Source organism: Pteropus alecto, unplaced genomic scaffold (genome assembly GCF_000325575.1).
Source record: "Pteropus alecto unplaced genomic scaffold, ASM32557v1 scaffold101, whole genome shotgun sequence".
Taxonomy (NCBI): Eukaryota; Metazoa; Chordata; class Mammalia; order Chiroptera; family Pteropodidae; genus Pteropus; species Pteropus alecto.
Window position 1 is genome coordinate 4,875,556 of NW_006432945.1, and position 25,263 is coordinate 4,900,818.

Sequence of the window (25,263 nt, forward strand, 5' to 3'; positions counted from 1 at the left end):
AATGCCATGCACAGAGCCATAATGTTCAACAAGGGAGTATTAGGGATATTATACTTGGGGTACATCACTAACACCTTGAGAACAACATGGCATCCTAAAGGATGACAATCATCCTCTTCTACAAATTGTCCTTTCATCCCATTTTCTGGGAAAACTCCTGAGATGGATAGACCATAAGTTGCTCTTAAAATCGCTTCCGATGTGCTTATTTTTATGAAAAGACATAGAAACAAATATAGACATGAGGCCCCCCAAAGGTAAGTTACTTATGAGGTCATCAGACTCCATTATCCCACAGTTGACCTCGCTCACCCCTTTATTCTTGTCTGCATCCAGGACGAACAAAATATAACTAACTGCAACTATTCTGGACCAGGATGTGCTGGAAATTTCAGTCTCATGACAAGGAATCCTTTCCCTAGCGTTTGAATCATGCATTTCCTCTTGGAGTCTGATTGCAGAGAGAGACGATCTTCCTCAGTGACAATGCCTCCATTCCATCACTCTCTCAGAGCCAAGGTCTTATCTCAGATTCACTCTCAGATGCACCATGGACCAAGCATCCGTGGCCATCTTTCAAGCTCTTTTCCTGTTTATTGCCTTAAAACTGGGAAATGGCTCACTGAACAAAGGCAGTTCCCCAAGGCCAAGCAGTGTGCAACATGCTAATAAATATTCAGGCCAATGTCTTTCAAATGTTATTGTGAATCATCTTTCCCTCCTTCCTTCCCTTGGTTCAGTCATCTTGCTGGCTCCGAATTTTCACCTTTTGTCTCAGGCCTCAGCTGCCTTCAGTTTACTGCCTATGACTGCAATTGTCTTTGTCTCCTTTATCCGCTTCGCTGTGTCTCATTTTCCTAAAGTATCTGGCACCCAGTTTTCCACAACATTGTTCCTTTGTTCCCAGAAAAAAAATAGTTTTTGGAGGCAGCAGAAACACAGTTCCAAAGGCCACAGGGTGACATCCTCTTTCACCTGATCTTTATTCATATCTGGTTTTTAATTGCATTTTTTTTTTTTCCATTTCTCAAGCACCATATACCTCCCTACCTCCCTGACAGGAAGGAGCATTTTATTTCTCATTCAAAATGCTTTCCTACTGATCTCTATTCTTCAGAAGCTCCAGAGGCCCCTTGTTACCTGTTGGTTTTTCTCATGTTGGTTGATCTGTTGGCCTTGCTATAGTTTATTACCTTTTCAACCTTTTTTTTCTTTTTCCAAACTTAGGCCAGAACTTACAACCTGCTGTCTTTTCTCATCTTCACTATCATTATCTTCAGACCGAGTCTTCCCAAAATGGATTTTTTTTTTTTTTTTTTTACCAACCCCGTGCTCTTTAAAGAAACAAAGAGGAGAATTATGTGATGGTTTCCACCGTCGGAGCGTCTGTGGCTTTGTTTGAGCGAGAGCTTCAAATCCAAAGCTAAACCTTGTCTTAACACACAAACTCAATTGACGAGAGGAGTGCCGTGTTCAAGCCCACCAATTGGCCGAGGACACAATCAGAGGGTTATTGGCAGGTATCTTCTTATCTCCCTGGTGCACTGACAAAACTCAATTCATTAAAATAATAAAAAAAGATCTTGGTCCCTCATGTGAGCGGCATGTGATTTTCCATGAACGTTTGGCTCAGAAGGCATCGTGCCTATTATACATTCCATTTATAAATCAAACACCCCTCGTCCTGCGGCTGCACGCTGACATGTCAGCGAGGTTTGGGTCAGCCGCACACTCTTCCACGTGAACAGCAGATTAAGGCAAAGAGACAGGGAAGCGGCTCTTTTTTCCCCCCCTTTTCCACCAGTAATAGGCAGCTCGAATGTTCAAATTGGGCTGAGACTCCAAAACCAAAGTCCCATGAACCATAGAAGCAAAGAGAGTTGAGATAAAAGACAGGATCTGTCTGTTCTCTTGGATCCTTCACCTTTCTTTCTCTCCCCTTCATCGTGTTCATTGCAAAGTAAAGTATGTGTATGTGTGTGTGAATTAAAGAATATATCTAGGAAAAGACGGGATAAAATCTAGCCCAAGAAAGACTTTGGTTTCTAAAGCCTGCGAAGGTGGTTTGGGGCTGTGCGCAGTTCCGGAAGTGAAAACAGAAAGAAGACGTTCAGGTTGTCGATGGGAGGACCACGGAGGGCGCCGCTGAGTAGTCCACCGTGAAGGCAGAATGTTCCAAGCCAGCCCCGCCATGTTTTAAAGTCACAATGCAGTCCCTCACCGCATGTGGGACTAGTTTTATCTTGTAGCCTTCTATCCATGACAAAAAAAACATGTGATTCGCCAAGACCCACCGGGGAGATTTTGTTAAGAAAATTTTCCACCAATACAGGTTATGTCAAAACTTCCCAATCTTTGCTCCCCTGCCTGCACTCCCATCGCTCAAACTCCTATTATCTTCTGTCATGAATAACAGAAAATAAAATTGGACAGGAGGCGAAGGAGAAGAAATCTGCTTGTAACTTGTATTTCCTTTGGACTGCTTTATCTACTGTACTAGATAAGAACCAGGGAGAAAATTAGTTGAGGGGATCTAGAAAGAAAGATTTTTTTTTATCTTTTATCTACAAAAAAAATAATAATAATAAGGTTCTGAAATTGTACATTATCTTTGGAAAATAGCCACACGTTACGGGTATCGATCCTACTAATGTGGGGAAGTCAAAAGAGGAAATGAGATATGGAAAAGTGATAGAAATGTCATTCATTACTTATTTTTTTCAGATGTCATGTCCTAAGATTTATGGATCTCCCTAAATAGAAATATAGAATAAAGTAAAACCATTGAGTCAAACCACCTAAATTTTTTTTTAAAATGAAGAGGACTAAAGTAGACTGTAACTAGTTATTTTTCTTGAATGAAATACTATAAAACAGGTAGACCATGGTGCAGGAAGCTAACAGGGTATATCACTGAGGTCCTCCCTCCCAAAGGCCATAAAGTAATGGTCTAAAATTCAGACCATTTTTAAGATAAATAGGTTATATCAGAAATGTTTATTAAAGGGTTTAATGTCATAATAGTTTTTTAACAGTCTTTGATATTAGAACCAACATTTAGTATAGTTTCCAAAAAAATAAAGATTGCAAACAGATTAAGCCAAATTTCAAAGAGTGAGGTCCAGATACTGGAATTTGGGGAAAAAAAAAAAAAAAACCTCTCGGATATTTCTAATAAATATCAAAAGTTAAAAATCATGTGGTAGTAACTAGGCCCACATATAATTTAAGGGCTTTAAATCATAAAAAATGTGCAACTGCTTGAACAGAGAGTTGACATTCCACATGACTTTTCCTAGTAACAGGAATAGATCCGTGTTGTTCAGCTAGTTCCCCTTTATGTTATGCCATTTAAGAGAGGTAGAAGGACTGAGAAAAGAAAAGCTAATTGTCCTCTAACTGCAGGTCAACTCCAAGCTAGTAGCCCAAAGATTATACCGTCTAGACTTAACAAACAAAATGAGCACAGTGTAGCTAGCCTGCCTTGTCATTTAAGCCTCTGGACCTGGCCTAATTCTTTTTATTAAAGGCAATGTTTACTACTGTTTTCACTAAATACTAAGGATATTATTCTTAAATGGTGCAGAATGTTCCATGGAGCATTTTTATGTTGTAGTCTGATGTTATTTTCAGGATAGTTTCTGATTCTTTAATTAGCTGAGCATAGATGACTTATATTTTCTATCTTATTATTCATCTGATTTTGCTAAGTCAGCTTCTGCCTTGTCTGGTGACATCACAGGGTACATAAAACAACCAGTGATAGTTGTAACAGAATGAAACACAATGGATTAACATTTAAAGCAGTCAATTTGTTTAGAAACAATATTTAGAAATACAGATTATATGCTCCATTCACTCACAAGAGTGCAGCAACGAGAAGCATTTATCCCTAGAATGTCATCTACACATATAATACCAGTATCAAATGCAACATTAATATTGTTTTTAACTTTCAAGAATTGTGTGTACTCTTTACCCAGACATTTTCTTTGTCCAGTAACTTAAGCCTACCTAGCTCTTTCTTTTAAGTTTTCATTTATCAATCTATTATGCACACTGATATTTTGTCAAAAAAAATCACAGTTTATACTGTGATTTAATCTAGTAATAAAGCATTTAGATAAATGAATGTGCCCAGAATCATATAATATTATAACTGTAAGATGACTATTCTAAGCCTTTAGAATAGGCATTTAATAGAGTTCCTATTCTAAATCTTTCAAATAACAAGTAGGAAAACTAAGCTTTAGAGGCTGAGTCACTCAGATGACCCAGCCTGGATAAAAAATCAAGTCTCCTGACGCCTGATCCAGTGCTCTTCATCTGAAATCATGTTACCCTGATAGTTATTAAGAGGGTTCAGATTAATCAAGAAATGGGAGGCACTGCCTCTTGACTAAGAAAGTTGATCCATCAACTTTTAACCAACCTCAGATGTGAGCAGAGGAAGGAGAATCCACAAAGAGGTAATGGATTACAAGAGACGGAGGCTAATCTGCAAACTAGGTGAAGAAGGACACTGTGGATGGCTAACAGCCCAGCCAGTCAGGATTACTAACATACAGAGAGGCAGAAATAATTCTGGCTATAAATGCCCTCATTGGTAAGATATTTAGAGTAAAAAAGTTTCCATGTCTACATATTTTGAGTAAGACTATATCTGAACCAAAATAAAAAAATTTATTTTAAGTAACAACAGAAGAGATCACTTTTAGTGTAACTAATTATTCTTTAAGTCATAGAGCTATAGTGTACTTCATGTCACATCTAGTGTGTTATGTCTCCTGTTAGAAAATTATTCCCAAGACTTTTTAAATGTCAAATAAGATCTGTAAATTCCAATAAGTTTAATAAGAATGGAAAAGTATATAAGCTACTTTGTGTTGCCACTGATTTATTTTAAATTTAAATTTTATATTTATCAGATTTGTGTATGTATAGCCTAAAATTTCAAATAGTTCAAGGTCTTATTAGAAAAAAAAAAAGTCCCTGATCCCAGAACTGTTATCTGAAGGCAACCTCTCTCAATTCTTTTAGTTATTTAATATGTTAGCATTATTTTCAATAACATGTTTACTTGTACATCATGAATTTTTGAGATTAGGTATTAACAATTGCCTTCTCATTATAAAAATTAAGGATTTAGTTTTTCTTCTTCACTGCTGTCACCATTTGATTGCAGAGAAAATGCACCAATATTTTATGTACCACTAAGAAACTGGTGCATTTTATAACTGATGCATTATAGAATCAACTAAATATGGAATGTAATATATTAGGCTTATATTTAGTTTTTTTTGAACATTTTTTTCTTAGAATCATTATTTTTTTCATTTATGTTGTTTTCTAAATGCTTATCACAAATTTATTCATAAATTGTTCTCTCAAAGTGTAAATCTTTGAAAGAGGACAAAATCAAAAATATTCAGTTTAATTTGATTGGTTCCAATCTGAACCAAGTTCTCTGTAGGTCTTATTGCACAGCTGATATCCTACAATTTTTCTTCACTAGCATCCTAGGAGATTTCTTTCTATGTATGTGTCCTAGATACCATGTCATTCCTCTTGATTTATTTCTCTGTTTTGGTGTACCACATTCCCTAGTTAGTTCTGGGAAAAGAGTTCATAGAAGTCAGATTTTTTTTGAGAACTGGTATGTCATAAAATATGTTTACTCTGAATGATAGTTTGGCAGGATATAAAATTCCACGTTGGAAATCACTTACCCTCAGAATTTTAAAGACATTTTTCCATTCTCTTCTAACTTCCAGTGTTTTTATTGCTAACTCAAATGCCATTCGGATACTTTATATATGTAACTTAGTCTCAACTCCCCTTCCTCAGGAAGCTTTATGATTTTCTTTTCATCTCTAGTGTGCTAAAATTTTATGGTGATTTCTCATAATGTAGATCTATTTTCATCTATTATGCTATGTTCTTGGTGGGTTCATTCAATTCGTAATTGGAAATTTTTGTAAATTGTTTCTCTGGCAATTTCCGTCCCTTCTGTTTGTCTATATTTTCTCTCTGAAACTCCTGTTATTTAAATATGGAGATTTCTAGACTAGTTCTCTAAATTTTTCAAATCTATTTAATCTATTGTAATTTAATTTAATCTATTTTCTATCTTGTCAAGTTGTTCTTTTTTTTTTCAAGTAGTCCTTTGTTGGCATTTCCACTATTTTATCCCTCTCCTTCATTTTTTCATTTCTGAAATCATATTTTTAATTTCAAGGGTTCTTTTATAGTTTCTGAATGCTCTTTTTTTATAACACTTGTTCTTGTTTTCTAGATTGGACTTTTCTTATATTTCTGAGACTAGTTTTTTCCTCGGTTTTCTTCTCTGCACACATTTTCTATTTCTTCCAAATTTCTTTGTCTGTTATTTGGTCTGTCTTTCCTGTTCGAGGTTTCCCTCAAATGTATGATAATCTTCTCATATTTTAAAATGGAGAACTAAGAAGCTGATTAGAAGCTGTGGGAGGGAGGGAGGTGAGGCTTCATAAGTGATGAACTTCATTGAGGGTGATTTCACTCAGCTGTTTCATTACTGGATCCTTGACTGTCAGTACTTTTAAATCTATGCTCTTGGGTTTGTCAGAGTCCTCAGAGAAGGGACTTCCAGTCTCCTGCCTGGCTTTTGGCACTTGGGGAGCCTGGTGAGGGAATAAAGTTGAGATTCTCCACTTTTATTATGGTCATCCTGATCATCCTGTTTTTAGGAGATTGCCCCTACCCTCAGCTGTGCCAGTGTCTTCCAGTCCAGAGACCTGCTTCACCTCTCCAGAAAAGAAATCTCTCTTTATATCGTGGTGTGGACGAATGGAGAGGGAGGGCAATTGTCCACCTACACTGCATGACAATACTTATCTGGGGCTTAACTGATTCTTTAACAGCCTAGCAAACAACTCTGTTTTCAGCCCTATCTATACCTTCACTTTCAAAAACACCTTGTATGGCCAGTTCCAGAAGCTTCTGTGATTCAAACCAGGTAGTTTCTGTGCTTTTTCCACTACAAGCTTTCAGTTTTCATGGTCTGGCACTTGTCCACTGCCTTTCCAACTTCTAACATCTTATTGTTATATCCTCATGTTCTCCTTGTCCTTGAGAATTTATGCCTTTAAATAGACCTTTATTTTCATTTTAGTTTGATTTTAGGGAGAAGCTGTAGTGATCACATACATTCAATTCATTGATCAATTGAAACCATCCCCCATTACACTATGATATAAATATAATGTCTTTCTTGGAGTCACATATATAATGGAATTTGAAAGTGTTAGAAATAACTTTCTATTATAAAAATGTGTTGAAACAACATCAGTGATAGAGAAATACTCATATAAAATTAATATTTGTATATGTTGTTCTACAAAGACACACAAGGTGTTACCTTTTACACTGACTAGTCACTGAGGAAAAAGTAAGGTTTTTCCTTTTGTCCATGTCTCCTGAGTTTTAGTTAAAAGTTTTTCATAACTAAATGTAATTGGTTTTCTGTCACTATCAAATGAAGAAAGGCCCTCAGAGAGAAAGGTTAGGAAGCTGTCTCAATAATAAATCAGAGTGGAGTGTCAATTGAGTTTGGATGATTCGGGCCCAGGGGGTATCTGTGATGGCCATCTCCCTAGCAACCATGCCACCTTACTCCTGCTGAGTGGCAGCTGTGTCTCTCAAAGGGCATTGACCCCACTGACATCTCCAAAGATACAGAGTCAAGGGCGTCCCATCCCCTTTGTCACTGGGATCAAGTGACTTAGGCCATAAGACTATCAGCACATGGCATTCTACTGGCCACAAGGATGGGCACAAAACTCAGATCATTGGCCTAATAATTGAGGAAGGCATTCTTTCACCTCGGGGATTTTCAAGAAAGAAAATAGCCCAGCTACATTTGGCAACCTCTCTAGGCCTGCAAAGAAAGCCAGCTTTCTTTGGATGACAGAGCAGAAAGGCAGAAAACAAACAAAAAAAAACACTTGGTTCTTGATAAACAAACCCAGAAGCCTGACTACCCCTGTATTTTTCATTCCATGAGTCAATAAACACTTATTTTTAAAGTTGGATTAAATTAGGGTTTCTTTACTGATAAATCTCACCACATGCCTAGACTATCTAGATCGCCTACCATGACTATACAGTTCATTATGAAAAATAAAGTTCCTGAGGTTGTCTACATTTACCCAATTAACTATAAAAGAGTGTGAAAATGGTTCTGACGTTAAAATTCAAATCTTATTGATAAAATCCATTTATGACATGGGCTTATTTGCAGTCCAGTGAACTCTTAATCTTCACTAATTGTCTTTACTAGATAAAACAACAACTGTATTTACATATCTTTGTCTAGAGAGAGCATTTCCTCCTGTCATTTTCTCCTTGATTAGTAGTAGTTCTGCTTGGGCATAACTTTTATAAGCCATTTACTATATCACCAAAATGAGAACTGGCAAGTCATAAGCATTAGAAAAAGAGACAAGAATAACCATATTCCAACAGAACATTTTAGTTAAATTCGATAAATAAATACAGATAAGGATTATTCCACCTAGAGAAAGCATTTTTGAACTTCACTGTCCAAAATATTAGCATATTATTGATTAAATAACACTAAGATAAAGCAGCTAGAATTGTAGCTGTTCTCATGTCTAATGCAGTTATTTGTAGAAAGTCGAACTAGATAATTGAGAAAAATTAATATACTTTGCAAATGTAATTATTTGATAGGCTATCTTTAGTAATTTAGATAATTGTCAAGTTTCCCTTTCATTTTGTATAATATAATAATTTTCAAAACAAAATAAGAAACATAACAAGCATAATAAACACATAAAACAGAAAAATGCCGAGGGCACAGTCCTTAATGTTTTCTTCTCTATCCACACTCTCTTGGTGACTCTGCCCAGGTTCGTGGTTTTGAATACCATGTGTACACCAGTTATGACAAGTTTTAAGTCTCCAGACCTGACTTCCCTTTAATCTCAACTTCTATATCCAATTACCTTTATGACATCTCTATCTGGATGTCTAACAGACAGCTCAAACTCAGCATGTCCAAAACCCAACTCTCGGTCTTCCCCCATCAAAACCTGCGTTACCTAATTTTCCCTATCTCAGTGAAAGACGTCATTTTTCCTGTTGCTCAGAACAAAACATCAAGTCACCCTTGACTCATCTGTTTCTTTGAAACATACCTAATTGATCGGTAAATCCTTCTTGTTGGCTCTGCTATCAAAACATATCCAGAATCTGATCATATCTCTCTGCCACCAATTCTACCAGCCTCTGCTGACTCATTATCATCTCTTGTCTATGTTATTTAAATAGCCTCTTAACTGGGTACCCTGCTCCCAGCTCTGTCTCCCTAAAAGATTGATCCTTTTAAATATTAAGTCAGATCATGTCACTCTTCTACTCAAAATCATCCAATGGCTTCCTATTTTTACTCAGCATGAAAACCAACACCTTCATAACAAACCCTGTGAACTGGTCTTCTATGTCTTCTCTGACTTCATATTCTTCTACTTTTTTCCCCTTGATCACTCAGCTCCAACCACACTGGGCAAGCTATCACCCTGGGATCCTTCTTCATTGTTCTCTTCCACGTTCCTTCCAGATGTCATGAGGTCATATTTGAATGAAAACTATGGAGATCCTATTTAAAATCACAAATCCTCTTCTCCACAAACACCTGTCCCAATTTCTGACCACGCTCCTCCATTTTTTTACTCTTCCTTGGCAATGATCACTTGCTAACATTCTCTGCACTTTACTTAGTTATCACGCTATGGTCTCTCTCCTGTCTGAAGATGAGCACCACGCATTCAGAGATCTTGGTTCGTTCACTTGTGTATCTCAAACACCTTGATCTGTGTCTGGAATGTAGTGAACAGTCAACACACATTTCCTGAATAAACAAACAGAAAAGGTTGACTATTACATATGCCTTATTTGTTGATGACCAAAATGAAATAACTCTAAGCCTGAAATTAGACCTGTTTTAATTTCATAAAGGGCTTTACATTTGCTTCCCCGCCCCACTCCCCCGCACTGGACGGAAATGTGAATTTTTTTTGAAAATACACACTGATATATGTAATACTAGTACTAATGGAAAAACATTAATAAATAAACTTTAAACATCTCATACACCCACACATAACACATATCTACAGATTTCGAAGCTTGCCTATGGATCCCAATTCTCTCATTTGTCCTTAGTCAGGCAGTCTAGGCAGATACATTGGCTATAGCCCTGGCTGGCTCTTATTTTGAAATAAAGTTTATTTCCTCCTCTAATTTTTACTCTAAAAATTCCAAACTACAAGAGTTTTAAAAAAATAGTATAATGAACATCATAGACCCTATACCTCATGTTGCTGAGTTTCAAGATTTTGCCACATTTCTTTTCTTTCTTTCCTTCTCATGTTTTTATTTTTCCCTGAACTATGTGATAGTAATTTGTGGGTACCATGACATTTCACCCCTAAATCTTCGTCAAGTACCACTTAAGAACAAGAACATACTCCTATATCACTGCAATAGGATTATTCTCCAGAATGTCAACATTAATATATTATTCGATATAGTCCATATTCAAATTTCCTCGCTATCCCAATAATGTTTATGTTTAGGATATAATTATGTTTAGGATATAATTATTTAGTTGCCATACCTCTAGAATAGTTTCTCTTCCTTCTTATCCTCCTTCTCCTTCTCTGTCTTAGTCTCCTCTTCCTCCTTTTCTTATCTGTCACGTCATTGAAAGTGTCCAGGCCAATCATGTCATTATTAGATTCAAGTTAAAATTTTTTAGCAAAACCTCTACCTTAAAATTAGACTTTTGAGGCATGCTTTAACAGCTATGAAAGAGCCAGACATATCTGCATTCAAATCCCGCTCTACCTCTCATATACTGTGAGAAATATTTAATAGTTTTTCGCCTCAGCTTCTCAATTTGCAAGATGGAGATGATCACACCACCTATCTCACAGGACCGTCATGTAGATTAAATAGGTTAGTATACAGGAAGCACTTAGAATCGTCCCTGGCATGCAGCAAATGCTTTGTATTAGCTCTATTTATAGTTTTAAAATAACCTTGACTAATTTCTATCTAGAGTCTGAGATTGGGGTGAAGGGGACGGGGAGAAACACAGGATGGGAGCTTTACATCTTCCCTGAGTGCAGAGTAACTATCAAAGGCCTACCTTGGAATTTTAATTAAGTCTCATTATTGGTTTTGGAAGTTCAGAGTGTTTTTACCTCATTCCCATTAATTGGAGATTCAAAAGTGGGAGTACAGGCAGCCTCTCCATGCAATCCACAGGGAAGGTTCAGAGATGAGCTGTCTTGATCTGACACGCCTCTAGAGGGCAGCAGAGGCTCTAGCGGCTCCAGCTTCTTTGCAAATAAGTGAGCCGAGCCCGCCCCAGCCTCCCAAGTTACTCCTGCCCACAAACCACAAACGGGGAGGTGGTCGGCTTTACTCAACAGAATAATTAGATGTGTGATTGCTTACTTGGGGACGTGAAGCAAAAAACCACAAGTAATACCGACATATATTATTATTTGGTAAGAAAGCTGATCTTAAATTTTTCTGAAGACTAAACATATCACCCTAACTAACGTGCATGCCTCCTCCAAACCATGGTAACATGAAGCTCACCAGGCCTGGTTCCAGCAGTTTAATACTCGGCAAGCAGCTGAGTGTTGAGAGTGACTCTGCGATATAGCTGCTGCTAGTGCCAGCGCAGCGTGGGCAGGGAACACCGTCTCCTGCATGCAGAAGGGAGTGCTCATCTGCTGGCTGCCACCTCTTCTTTAAAGTTTCCAAACATGTATATGGATTTTCTATTTCACATCAACTTTAAGGCCTTCGGTAATTGTTTTCTAACTAACAGAACTTGTGTTGAAAGAGAAGACTGTTTAAAAAAAAATGCAGAGCGTTTGGAAATAGATTAAACTACAAATAAATAATTATTAATGTCACGAGAACCTTATCTAAATTTCCTATGGGCAGTACATGGTAATGGGTAGGAGCACGGAATCTGAAAGCAGATAACCTAGACTCGAACCGAGCTCCAACTGTGTGATTGTAAGCAGCTTATTTCATCTCTCTGTGCTTCAGTTTCCTCTTTTATAAAAAGGAGATAATGTGAGTCCATACTTCATAGGGTTGTTAGGAAAATTTAAGGAGTTACTATATGTAAAATTCTTAGAACTGTCCCTATTTTAGAAGCACCATGGAAGAGTTAGTTTTTATTATCTAGGATCTCAGAGTCTTTTGCAAGCATTCAAGCCTTTCCCTCCTTCTCTCCTAGTCAACAATCATGGCACAGCAAGTACTAGGATTTAATGCCCCCACAGAGCATCACCCTTCACAGGCATCTGTAAACAAGGAGCATGTCCCTCACCCAAAACACACAGGAAAACAACGGTAAAAACTAGAAAACTGGTAATACCATAGCACACCATAAAGTTACGACCTTTCCAATACAGCATAGCAGTTAAATACATGGCTTTTGGAATCAACTTCAGGGTTTCAAATTCCAGCTCTTCCACTTAGGAGCTCTGAAATATTGGGCAAGAGTCAGTGGCCTCAACCGTCACATGCAGATAATTGTACTTACCTGTAGCAGACAATGTAGGAGTCTCTGTCTCACCCCCTTCAGTAAGCACTTGGTACTCTTCTTTCGTAGCTTCCCCTCCCCACCCCCTCCCACCTTGCCACCTCCATGATTGTGCAGCAGGATGGAAGCAAGTTCCCTCTCCTAGCCTACACCCCAGAGCTGCCCTGTGGAGACCTCCTGAAGGATTTGGCCTGAGGCGTACCCTTGCTTAGCTCAACTCCCTGTCCCTGGCCTGCTCCTCCCACTCCATACTGGTCTCTCCTGGGACCACCTCAGGGATAAACCCCTTGTATTTGAACCTCATCTCAGTACCTGCTCCTGGGGACCCAGGACTTCACATTTAACCCCCACAGACTTTTGAAAGAGCAGGCGAAGGTTATATATTTAAAGCACCTAAAACTGTCATATCGGAAATGCTAAGCACTAGCTATTGTTCTTTTCTGAGATTGGACCAACAGCACCAAGGAGACCCAACAGAACTTTACAGAAACTTCAAACAGAAAGCCACAAACAAACTCTTGAGAAATGTTGAGGGAGCGGAATAATCCACATAATTGCTTCCATTCGCATCACCGGTTGTACCCTTGGCCTTAATTACAAAGGAATAAATGCTTCTGGCTGAGTTGTGACATAAAGAGGCTGCGGCTATGTGCTCCTTTGAGACCCACCACAGGCATTCAATTTTGTTAATAAGTATGGATACTGGAAGACTTAAATGTTCTCTCTCCCATGTGCTATTTTTAAAAAAATATATATTTATATAAGTGAAAACTCTGTGGTTCATCCCTTAACTGGGTTTCATGGAGTAGTTTCAAGGTTGCTTGCTTGAAGGTAAGCAGCGGGAGTCTTAAGAACTTAATTTTAAGAAATTCAAAGAGCAAAAATGCACTTTGTTCTTTGAGTTTCTTAAACCTATATTTCACATCCTTTCATAATAATTTGTCTTTTATGGATAAAATATACACAAATCACTTAGGAAAAAAGGCATCTGAAATGACCTTGAGCGACCAAGTTCTCCTGTTTTTAAATAGCATGCACGGGGTATATTATTAAGATTTCTATATGGTAGCATTTCTAGAATAGCTCAGAAAGAGAATTTACCATTTCTTTATTATTCAGTTCAAATATAAGGGCAAAGAAACTTACTCACAGGATTTCTTTTTTTAAGGTTTCATTTATCAGCTCCTGGAAAAAAACTGATATAGGCAAAATCCCGACATGATAAAACCCGAACTAAAGTAATAGTAGCTGAGGGGAACCTCTAAGTGGATTATTGTGCTCCTAGGTCCTAAAAAAAAATTATTCTTCTCTGGTTCTCTCATCTGACCCCACCACAGACTAGCTTTTGTCCACTTCACAGCACTTGTGCCATTAATGATCTCCTCCAGGACAAACGGAACGTTCTCTCTTCTACCCTTGTTCACTTTCATCTGCGTGTTGCCTTTGTTTGACTCAACCACTCTCTTCCTCCTCCTCCATAAGGCTTTCTTCTCCTAATTTTGTCTGATCTTTTAGTATTCCTTTTCTTTTCAATTTTGTTATATATTTTAAAAATAAAAATGAAAACCACAATTACAGATGAAAGGAAAAAGCACCCAAACGCAATTATTTTATTGGATCTCCCCCACCCAATTTTTTCTTATTGGTTTTTACATAGTATGAATAGGATTTAGTATTCTTCTTTTTCTACCAAATATTTTAATTATTTCACATGTTACTATATAATCTTCATGACCTCCATCCTTAATTCCTTTTAATAATCTCCTCTCTCTCTCTTTGCATCTCTCTTCCTTGGTCTAGTCTATTTTCCCATGCAAATTTACTCCTCTCCCTCGATAAATCCACGGATGAGCCAAAACTACTTTGTATTTCACATTCTCCTTTGTGTTCAAATATACCTTTGGTTCTAATGACATGAATACTATTTAAAAAAAATAAAGTGAAATGAAACTCTAGTGTCCCACCAAAATATTCATTCCAAAACACTACTTACTCTGGAAGTTAATCTGGCAGTTCAGATCAAAGACGTATTGTTCTGAAATGCCTAAAACATATCTTTCTTCTAAATAATTCCTAAGATTTTTTTTTCAGAGTTCCTATAAAAGTAACAGGTAAGTACAGGCAGTTAATTAGTAGTTTTCAACAAGACTGATACTAGATTAGCATTTTCTAAATTCTGTTCCAAGTAAAATGGGTGAAATACTAGCAGATGCTCTATTTCAAAAAGAAATGGCAGCGAAGTTCCATGACCAAAAAAATCCAAAAGGTTGGGAAACCTTAAATTTAAAAAAGTTTAAAGATTTATTTACTGTAAGAATTTCCAGAGCCTTTAATACATTAATCCCAGTACAGCTGGTAGGTGTTCACTGAATATTTGCTTAAAACATGAATCTGCATTGTGAATTTCCAGGAAATAGCACTGAATGTAACATTTCTCAAAAAAAAAAAAGCAATGTATTCATTAGATATTGAAACAGCTATTTAAAAGAATATTTATTGCAGCATTGTCTAGACTGATTAAAAACTCCAAATAGTCCACGAACGGGGGGCTAATTAAATGAATTATGGTACAAGAGAAGACCATGGAGCCATTACAAATTATGATATAGGTCAATATTTATTGACACTAAAAGATGTCAATTATATGTAGGAAAAGTAGATTATAGAACAGTATGAAATTCTGTATGCTATCTCTCAGAATAGATATGTAGATAGGTCACTAAAAAACATATATATATGAGAAACTACAAGGACATTCACTGAAAAGTTTAAAGTAATTATCTTTGGTTGGTGCTATTACATATGATTCTTACTTTGTACTTTATATTTTAATTATTTATCTTAATGAATTATTCAAAAAAGAAAATAAAGATTTAACTTGACAAAGATGTCCATTTCAATATAATAGAAAAAGTGGATATCAATAGTGGATATCAATAACAACAAGGAACTAGTTAAATAGATTATAGTATGTCACAATTTCACAATATGAAGTTATTAAAATGATGTAGAAAAATATTTAATGCCATGGAAAGAGATTTACAACATATTTTTTTTTTAAGTTGAAAAAGCAAGTTATAAAACAGCATGTACAATATAATCTCATTTTTGTTGTAAAATATGTTTATAAAGAAAGATATAGAAGGATCTACAACAAAAACTTTACACTGATAATCACTGGGTTTATATGTATTTTCTAAACTTCATCAAGTTAATATACATTGCTTATAGAACAATAAAAATCAGTGGACTTATCAATTTTTTTTCATAGTTTGTTTCCTTAGCACTCTAGGTATATAAATAAATCATGTATGGTCAAAGAAAAAATAGAATTCAATAAAACTACATGAATAAAACTTGCTTAACATGGTATAATGTTAATAACACTATCATCGAAGATGCCTAATCTCTTTTCCAAAAGTAGTGAAATTGTGGTAAAAACAGAAATGAATTTTTAAAATGCTTTTAAAGAAATCAGTTTCAATCGTACGTGTACTTATATTTCTTGATCTACAGTAGTCTGGTGTATTGAAGTGTAGACAAGTGCTGGTATTCATGACCAAGAACTAAAGGAAATCAAGGCGTGATTTTGAACATTTAGCACAAGGTTATCTGAAGACTCAACAATCTGCATTGAGGAGTAATTCCAGGTAGTCTCTGTAATACCATTCTTAACATTCATGTCACTAAATTTCAGAAAATAGTATAATTTATTTAAAAGGTGGTGGGATCTACAGAGGATTAATAATTTTTATTTTGCCAAAAACATGATAAATACTATCAACACCCTCCATCATTAAAAAAAAAAAAAGATATTCTAACCTTGAAAAGATCCTACTCTCAGATTTTTAAAAAATTCTCTTTGAGTCAGTTTAGCTTTCTAAATATAAGTATTATATTGTCCGTGCTTGTCTGACTTTGCTGCAGACTGATGAAACTGTAGCAGGCACTAGCACCAATTTTAAGAGTCACATTATCTAATAAAGAGGTCACTGTAAGAAAACACCCCGAGACAAACAAACAGATACTATTTATATTTAGTCAACTATTGAGAAAGCTGTTGAGAAACCATTCAGAGGATTTAAGAAAGCGAACTAGATTTAAGTTTTTAAGTCGGGCAAAGGCTTTTATTCTGGTTGAAATTTTAAGTCACAAAATAATAAAACTAAAATGACCTTAATGATCTTCCTTTCCTTGTTTTCCAAACCTCAGTCACTAATGTGCTGTCTTCCGAGTTGTATGACATTTGCATAAAACCCCTACTATCATTTATTCAGTACTTTTCCATTAGGTCTCCCTCCTCGGCAATAGCACCCATGACATCAGAGGCTTGATGAGCTAGTGGACACATTTAATCATTCTGCCTTCTAAAATGATCTTGCATATTTGTCCCCATAAACACTGATCTAGTTTAACTTCCTCATTCCGTGGAATCCCAGTGTGTCGAGTAACGTGTTCATTACCTAGTGTGTTCATGATCTTATTTGAAGAGGATGGCAGAACAGCTGACGGATTTGAAAAATAGCAATGCAAGGGAGAATCTGTTCATGGCCTGTCAGCTTAATTATCTATAAGTTACAAATATAATTTCACAGATGCTGGAAGTTACCTGTACCTCCTATTACCAATTGCTTTTTTCTTTCTTTTTTTCTTTTTTTTTTTTTTACAATTCTCAACCATCTACCTCAGCAATCTCTTATGTTATCCGTTCATCCAACAAATATTTATTGAGTACCTACCTTGTGTCAGGCATTGTCTGGAGCAGAAGAGACTAATCTCCTTGCCTTTACGAGGCTTATATTTTTGTAGATTTTTATAGCTTTCTAAGTATATATCATGTTTCCTCTTCTAAATTCTAAATTCCTAGAGGATAGATGTGGGTCTAATTTAACTTTGATTCCTCTACAGCTATGACCCATGTGTACTTCCCACAAGAGTTCAAAATAAGTGTCTGGGTCTTAAATTAACTATATTTCAAGATAACGTTGTATAAATTCTTTTGTTATGAAGCAAAGCAACAAATTCTAGTTTTCCAGTTTAAGAAAATATATTGTTTACTTTACATTTTATCGATTTCCCAAATAACAAACTTTTAATGTTACTAATCTTTAACCCTTCGTAGGAAAAAAAAATTAAACAAAGGATTTTTTTAAAAAAGTGTTTCAATAGCTTACAGTTGAGATGATGACAGCTGACCACTTTCAGCTTTGCATGGATTCTTCTTCGATTCACAGCTATCGACGTTTTTCCTCTTGTATTTTTCTTCCCTTTTATAAGAGAAATAAATTATAGTGATATATTCAAATTTTATGTAAAGATTAAACCTATAAAACAGGTAGACGAAGGCTTTCCAGCTCTAAATATCATGCTTTATCTCTTTTTATGGATCTCTTCTGCTTTCACTTAAAATTAGTGGGGATTTTAGAAGGAGCATAAGGCACCAAAAATCTAGCTCCAGGTGAGTTGCTCAGGTCAAGTTAGCCTTTGGTAACAAAACCCAATTCTATGCTCATCCCCCTCCTTCCAAGCACTTGATGACACTGCCTCCCCACAAATAAGAAAGTTGTTAACAGCGCTCAACAAAAAAAATATGCACAACTTCTAAACTTCATTACATTTAGTACCTTTTCATTTAAAATGAAGGAAAAGCTAATGAGACTTTCCAGAGATAAAGAAAAAAGCTTACAAGTCTAGATGAAAACCAAATATGTCGGTAATGGGGCCTTTTTTGCGGTCTTTGCTGCATTTTTATTCAATTTTTAGTGTCTAGTTAGAATTGTTATACTTCCTGAATTATGAGGACAAGCCTAGCTTAAGCTTCCTTTCTTTCTTTTTTCCTTGTTCCCTCTAAATGCAAGAGAATATGGCTGGTAGTTTAAGAATTGATCAATCTGATCCGCACATAGTTATTTATGTACTTTTCTCTGGCTTTCGTATTCCTCCCATGGATATAAATAGTTTCTTCTTCTGTGGTGACTCTGCCTCTAGTGAAAATGCTGCAGTGCGGCTGAGAGGCTGGCGTTGACTGTAATTTGTGCGTTAGGGATGCTCTTGCTGCACTTCAGCTTGAAAGCAGAGGTTTACTTCTGTCCAAGTCCACACCTTCACTTGCTTGCTAGCAAGACAACAGAATATATGGGTGCCTTTGGCCACCTGGATTCGTAAGCCTTGCAAGCCAACACCTATGATTCCATGATCAGGAAAATAACAACAGCATAACCCCCTCTAAACAACAGCAAAAAAACTCCTACTCCTTTTATAATGGTTTTTAACTATATCAGAATAAAGATTCTGATCTTTAAACTCTTCATAAATTCACTACCTAAATTGTTTATTGATTCCTGGGATATGGTGTTAAGAAATCTAGAAGCTAGGTGAAAAACATTACCAGTATAACATAGAAACTTGATCAGCCCTGTAAGCGCTTCAGTCACTCAGAAAATGTTTGAAAATCTAACATAAAACAAGTATTGAATATCCAGAGAAGACTACCAAATAGTTTAAAGATATTTAACTCACATAGGGATATACATAAATTGTTGATTATATTTCAATAAGGTACAAATAGATAAAACTTACCGTAGGAAGTGGAAATTGTTATGGGTAGAAATGTTTAGAGAAACTTTGAGAAGAGAGAGAACTCAAGGTAAGACAGAGGTAGGTTTTTAAGAAAGAAGAGCTTGTCTTTGATGAAGTATACAATAAAGGACAACTGAAAGATCTTCAACAGAAGTCTCATTATTAAAGCAGATCTTTTAAGACAGTGTGTCTGACAGCAGTAATTAGGGCACACACAATGCAGAGAGACCAGACAGATGAAGCTTGTCTGTAAATGCATGGGTTTAAAAAACCAACAATTTTCATTATGAGCCTTCATTTTCCCTGGGTGGTAGAAATGTCATGTCAGTCAGTTCCCTGGGTTGCCTCTTGCGTTTGAGTAGCACCATGATGCTAAGGCATTGCGTGTGGGGCCAGGGGCCACACATCTGGTCCTTGGTCATCAGTCTGCACTGCTCTCTGCTGCGCTGTCCCTCGTTCTCATCCACAGTGGCTCTCTTGAATGCCTCACTTGTCTGATTTCGGGCCCCTCTTAGGGGCATGGGAACTGCTTCCCATGGGAGACCCCCGAGAGGTCTTAGGCATTTCTCCCGCACACCCATCTCTAGCATGCAGGGGAGTCCAGGTCTACATGAGACTAGGACAGAGGTTATCTCTGCTCAGAATTCTCTCAAACCTATACAGTTTTTGTTATGGTGCCCCACTGCTCCAGGGTTCAGCCTAGAGGGAAACTAAGGTGCATGTCCTTCTCAGAGGACCCCCACTTCCCTCTGGCTTTCCTTCCAATTCTTCTTGCCTGAGTCCTGGAGAATCACTACTGGGCAGAGGGAGCTATTGCTCCTATATCATCACGAATTTGCTATGACTAGAGTCCTGAGTCCCCTGAGACCCTCGGCTCCATTTCTTCTCAAGTCAATGCCACTGACGGAATGAGAGGTCACAGTGAGGGGTAGAAAGGGAAATGCAGAGCTCGATGTATGATCCTTGGCCATCTCAAAATACTACGGCTATTGCAGCTATCCAGCAGTGAAGCTGTAAGAGCCGAGTGACATAAGAATGGAAATTAAACTAGAAATACAGGGAAGGAAGAAATAACAAGATCTTGTTTGTAGAACACTCGCGAAAGACGGGAGGAAATGAATTTAAGGGATTAGACGGAGACGATGTCAGCTGTCATCAGGCATATTTTTTCATGGCTCATATTCCCCTTTCTTATTTTCCTTCACACACTCTAATCCCCAGCTCTTGTTAATTAAAAGTTCTCAAATCTGTATCCCTCACTTCCGTTGCCACTGGCACTGCCCTTGCTCGTGCCAGCGATATCTCTCCTCTGGACTCTCCATTATTGCATTAGACTCCTTGTTTCTCTCTCTGCCTCACCTCCTGTAGTTTATCCTACATTCAGCCATGAAAATAACCTTTCTAAAGCAACAGTTGGATCACGTCTGGCTCCAAAGTACCCATACAGTACACCTAACTCCTATGCACATGGCCTTACAGAACTCTAATTCATGGGGCCACTCCTGCTCGTCCAGCCTCTCCTGAGATCCTCTACCTAGGGCTGGAGCTCTGCCAAACAGTAACACAGCACGGTGCTGGGGTCTGGAGTAGGGACTTATGGGCACGTGGCCTGCTTTGAGTTCTCACCCCACTGTTCACCTGGACATGTCATTTAACTACACTGATTCAGTGTCTTCATCTATAAAATGTTGTAAAGAGCATTAAGTGAATATATTTTAAAAGTGTGTTTGATGTATAGTAAGAGTTATGGAAGCGTGTGTTAAATAAAAGAAAAATAATTATCTGGATTGTCAAGTTCTCTCCCACTCCAAGGAATTTACACCTTCAGGTCCTCAAGCCCATTTGGGGGTCCTCCTCCTTTGATCAATCTTTAATCTTCCTTCTAGCCCTTTGGGTCCTCTGTGAAGCCTTCCTACACTTTGTTCGTCTCCCTACTAAAACTTTTATTGTAACATGATTGGTATTAGCTTCCTATGGCTGCTGTGACAAATGATCCCAGAATGGATGGCTTAAAATAGAAATTTCTTCCCTCATGGTCTGGAGGCTAGAAGTCTGATATCGGTATCATCGGGCTAAAGTCGGGGTGTTGGCAGGGCCGAACTCCTTCCAGAGGCTCTTCAGGGAAATCTGTTCTGGTGGCATCTGCATTCCTGGGTTTGTGGCCACACCACTCTAATCTCCGGCCCTGTGACAAATTGCTGCCTCCTCATCTGCATGAAACCTCCTCTGCCTCTCTCTTGTAAGGACACTTGTGACTGCATTGATGGCCCACTCTGACAAAGCAGGATGACCACGCCATCTCAAGATCCTCAATTCAACATATCTCAAGACCCTATTAAACCACATGAGGTCACATTTACAGATGTCAAATTAGGACTTGATGTCTCTGGATGCCACTATGCAGCTACTACATAACTGTTTGCATGTATGTTGGTCTTTTCACCTTCGTATGACAAGGGGCTACCATGGTATAAGCACATAATATATAATCCATAACTGGAATACATGCAGAAGTGCAGCAAGCGGTACAGGGAACAGATCCACTGCCCATGTTCATCGGTTTTCCATCTTTGTGAAGGCTCGATTTCCCTAGGTCGGAGCGCTTTCTTTCTTGTGCTCATCTGTGGTTGGAAGGAATTAGATCTACTTCTAGGTTAGAGAGATATTAAGCAAAGGGGGCTTTATCCTCGTATCGCTTCTTCAGAGCTTCAGGGAGGGGAAACCACCAAAAAAATGCCTTCCGAACTTCATTCCTTCAAAGTCATGGGGCAGAAAGAAGTGGAGAAGAGCTAGAAGGCGAGTTTCACGGAACGTGAGACTGGACTGGCAGACCGACAAGCACGAACTGCGCTAAGAGCGCTGTCAATGGTTTGCCTGGGTTGGGTTGTTGCCATCCGTTGACCATTCATTTTAAACACAGTTTTCTTCGTAATTTAAGCTCCTAAATTCATGTCTGTCGCTTAATCGACCATTTCCCCATCTCAAGCCACTTGAGCTCAGCACAAGATTTTCCCTGAAATGAGGATGTTTCTTTCTATTGTTCTTAAATTACAGTCACCTTCACCCACAAGAATAAGTCTGTTCCAGCCGCCACTTACCTGGAAAGACAAGTCAGTAATTACGCTATTGTTTTTCTCAGCTGTTGTTTTCATTTGTCAGTGAAAGAGGAAAAAATTATGTACTTACAATGAAAAAGAAAACAGGTAGATTACTTTGCACCATTAATCCCTGAAACTGTAAATTGTTTTATAATTGATTATTTACTTCTATGTCAATCTTCTCGTCTTTGTCAGCACAGGTTAGAGCCTCCGAAATCAGAAAGTTAAAAAACTATGGAAAATTTATCCCTTAATTACCTAGGTAGGTATGTATTCAGAAACTTCTAAGGTTCAAGAAAATTCTTTCATTCACATATAATATCCATCTGTAATAAAACACAACTGTCAGCATCGATTTAGGCAGTGTGACTGGCATAAAGCTCATCTAACAGTAGTCTGGCACCTGTCAGAGTTTTTTGGTCAGAGTAGATTCCTGTGCTATCAAACAAGATCTGCTTACCTCCTAAAATCATCTCAAACAACACTGTCCCTCGAGCTCTGCCCCAGTCACCCTGTCTTTCATGCAGTCATACTTCTTCCTACCAATGGAACTTTGCACATGCCGTTCCTCTGCTTAGAATGCTTGTCCCTCCTCCTTTTCTCTTGATTCAATTCTTTTCATCCTTTGGATTTAGTTCAGGCACTACTCTCACTGAAAAGCTTTCTCAGACTAGGTTAGATGCCCTAGCCACTCGAGACCTTTGACAGTTTATATTTGTGTAATAATATGTATGACTAACATCTGCTTCCTCTACCAGGGTGTACAAAGCTCTGTGAGAGCAAGGAATAAATCAGTTTTTGTCACCAGCACTCAACACTGTCGCTGCAACACAGTAGCATGTAATGAATATCTTTAAATGTTGACTGAATATGTGGTGGAATCTCACACTGGCTCAGCCAGCCACTGGATTATTAGGCAAGTTATTTAACTTCAAAAGGCCTCACTTTCCTCATTAATAAGAAAATGCCTCTAGTCCCAAAACCCTAGGATACTTATGGTTCTTTTCTTGAGCATACAAGATTGATCAGACTATAGTTAGAAAGCCAGCACTATCTGTTATCTGCCTGCGGTATGTCTCCCCATGTGGAGAGACCACATGCCAAGCAAGAAATTGAAATTATCCTTGACATACCTTTACCTCTTTCCATAATGCCACTGCCTCATTCTGGCTTTCTTCATCGTTCATTTAAGATATTATAAATGCTCCCTTAACTGGTGGTTCTGTGTTCAGTCCTCTCTCCTTCCAGTTTATCTGCAAAGCTGTCAGTGGAACTCAGTCTAAAACACTGGACTGATCGCGGCGCCCCTCCGCTTAAACACTTTCAGTGACTCCCACGTCACATCTGGGACAAAACTCACCTCTTGAGAAGATGCCCTTCAACTGTTGGTGCCTCACCTCCTGCCCTCTCCTTGAGAATCCACTGTCGTCAGAAGCGCTCATGGGGGCCAACTACATGCCCTCTTTCAAGTCTGTCTTCGCACACCATCCTCTGCCTGGAAAACTGTTCTCTCCTGCACCTGCAAAATCCCGTCCATCCTTTAGGCTGAGCTCAAACAGCACTTGAATGTGGCATCTGCTTTGACCAAACCCCCATTCCCCAAGCTGTTTGTCACTCACTGCCTGTATTCCCACAGGACACTTTGTACAAGCCACCATAAGACTGAGTGAGCTGTTTGGAGAGGAACATTTGGGGTGAGAACATGGGCCTCAAATTGTAACTGACCTGAGGTTGACACCAAATTCTGCAACTTATCGTATGGCCTTGAAAATCATTCTGAGTCTTAGTTGCCGAATTTTGGAAATGGGAAACATAACACCTAACTCATTGTACTATTGTAATTACAGATTAAATGAGATACTGTTTTTAATGCACTTAGCACAATGCCTGGCCCATGACACTCGATAACTAATTGCAATTATTACTGAATTGTGAATGTGTCAAATGCAGACTCAGGCCTACATTTTGTCCATCTTTCCATCCTGGTGACTGGCACAGTGTGGGTGCTCTCAGTGAATGCCTCTCAAATACATAAATGAAATACTATCCCTGACGTATTTCTTTACAGGATGGCTAGAGGCTTGTTCATTTAAGGAATTTCATTAAAGTGTCAAAAATTCTATTGCTCTTACGGCATACTCCAAATTCTACTCATCTTTCCTTTTGCTGAACCAGTCCTGAACTTACACAGATAACATGGTTGGAGAACCAACATGAATTATTAGGTTTTCTGCTAAATTCTGTCGTCTTGATTTTAGTTTTTACTATATGCATCAATTTCAGCCCTTACGTAACTCCATGTGCACACGCATTGTCTTTTTGACATGAATAACACCAATAGCACACACATGTATAGGACTTAATGTGCAAGCACTGCTGTATGAGCTTTAGGTGTTTCAAAACCGAGAGTCTAGGTGATTCACAACCTACCTGACTTTTCTAAGATGACAGTCAATGAGTAGTCAGACTGATTTAAACCACTGCAAATCCTAGCGTAGGGCTCTGGCCACGACACGGCATTGCGCCCGGCAGGAGTCTAAGTGCCTTGAGGGCAAGGTTATCTCGCTTTCTCCGCAGTCTGCGGTCTCTGTGAGCTCCGCGGACCGGTGCATTTCCTCTTCGTCCGAGAAATTAACTCCCACCAGAGGGGCAGAGGGAAGGCCGCTCACACTGAACACGGGAGAGGCTCTCTGGAAGGTTTAAAAACCTTCCACATGGGGAAAACACCTTTTCGCCCTCAGCACTTCCAACTTTTCTATGTAATTTCTCTTCCGTGTTCCCGGACGACCCCTTCTGGAGTCTTTGACAAGGACGTAAGAACACCATGTTGGGAAACAACTTTGCCCCCTTCGAGTTACCGTGGACGGGTCACGCTACGGGCCCAGCCGCCTGTCCGGGGGCGGCCTCGGGTACTTGCCCCCACGGGACGGGGGACGCCGCGGAGGCGCAGAC

At 38.2% G+C, this 25,263-nt stretch overlaps 1 long non-coding RNA gene across 5 annotated transcripts in view; it reads right to left on the minus strand.

The window, feature by feature from the left end:
* LOC107195386 overlaps nucleotides 1-25,249 on the minus strand; it is a 126,061-nt gene extending 100,812 nt beyond the window's left edge. For 3 of the 5 annotated variants that reach the window (XR_003045092.1, XR_001516515.2, XR_003045093.1), the window contains exons 1-3: nucleotides 24,742-25,249; nucleotides 23,672-23,830; nucleotides 17,809-17,901 (exon numbers count right to left, since the gene is read on the minus strand). This is a non-coding gene — a long non-coding RNA (uncharacterized LOC107195386). Of the gene's footprint in view, nucleotides 1-17,808; nucleotides 17,902-22,569; nucleotides 23,831-24,741 lie in introns of all 5 variants that reach the window. The other 2 variants (XR_003045095.1, XR_003045094.1) reach the window with 2 other exon arrangements.
* Between the last annotated feature and the right edge of the window lie 14 nt (nucleotides 25,250-25,263).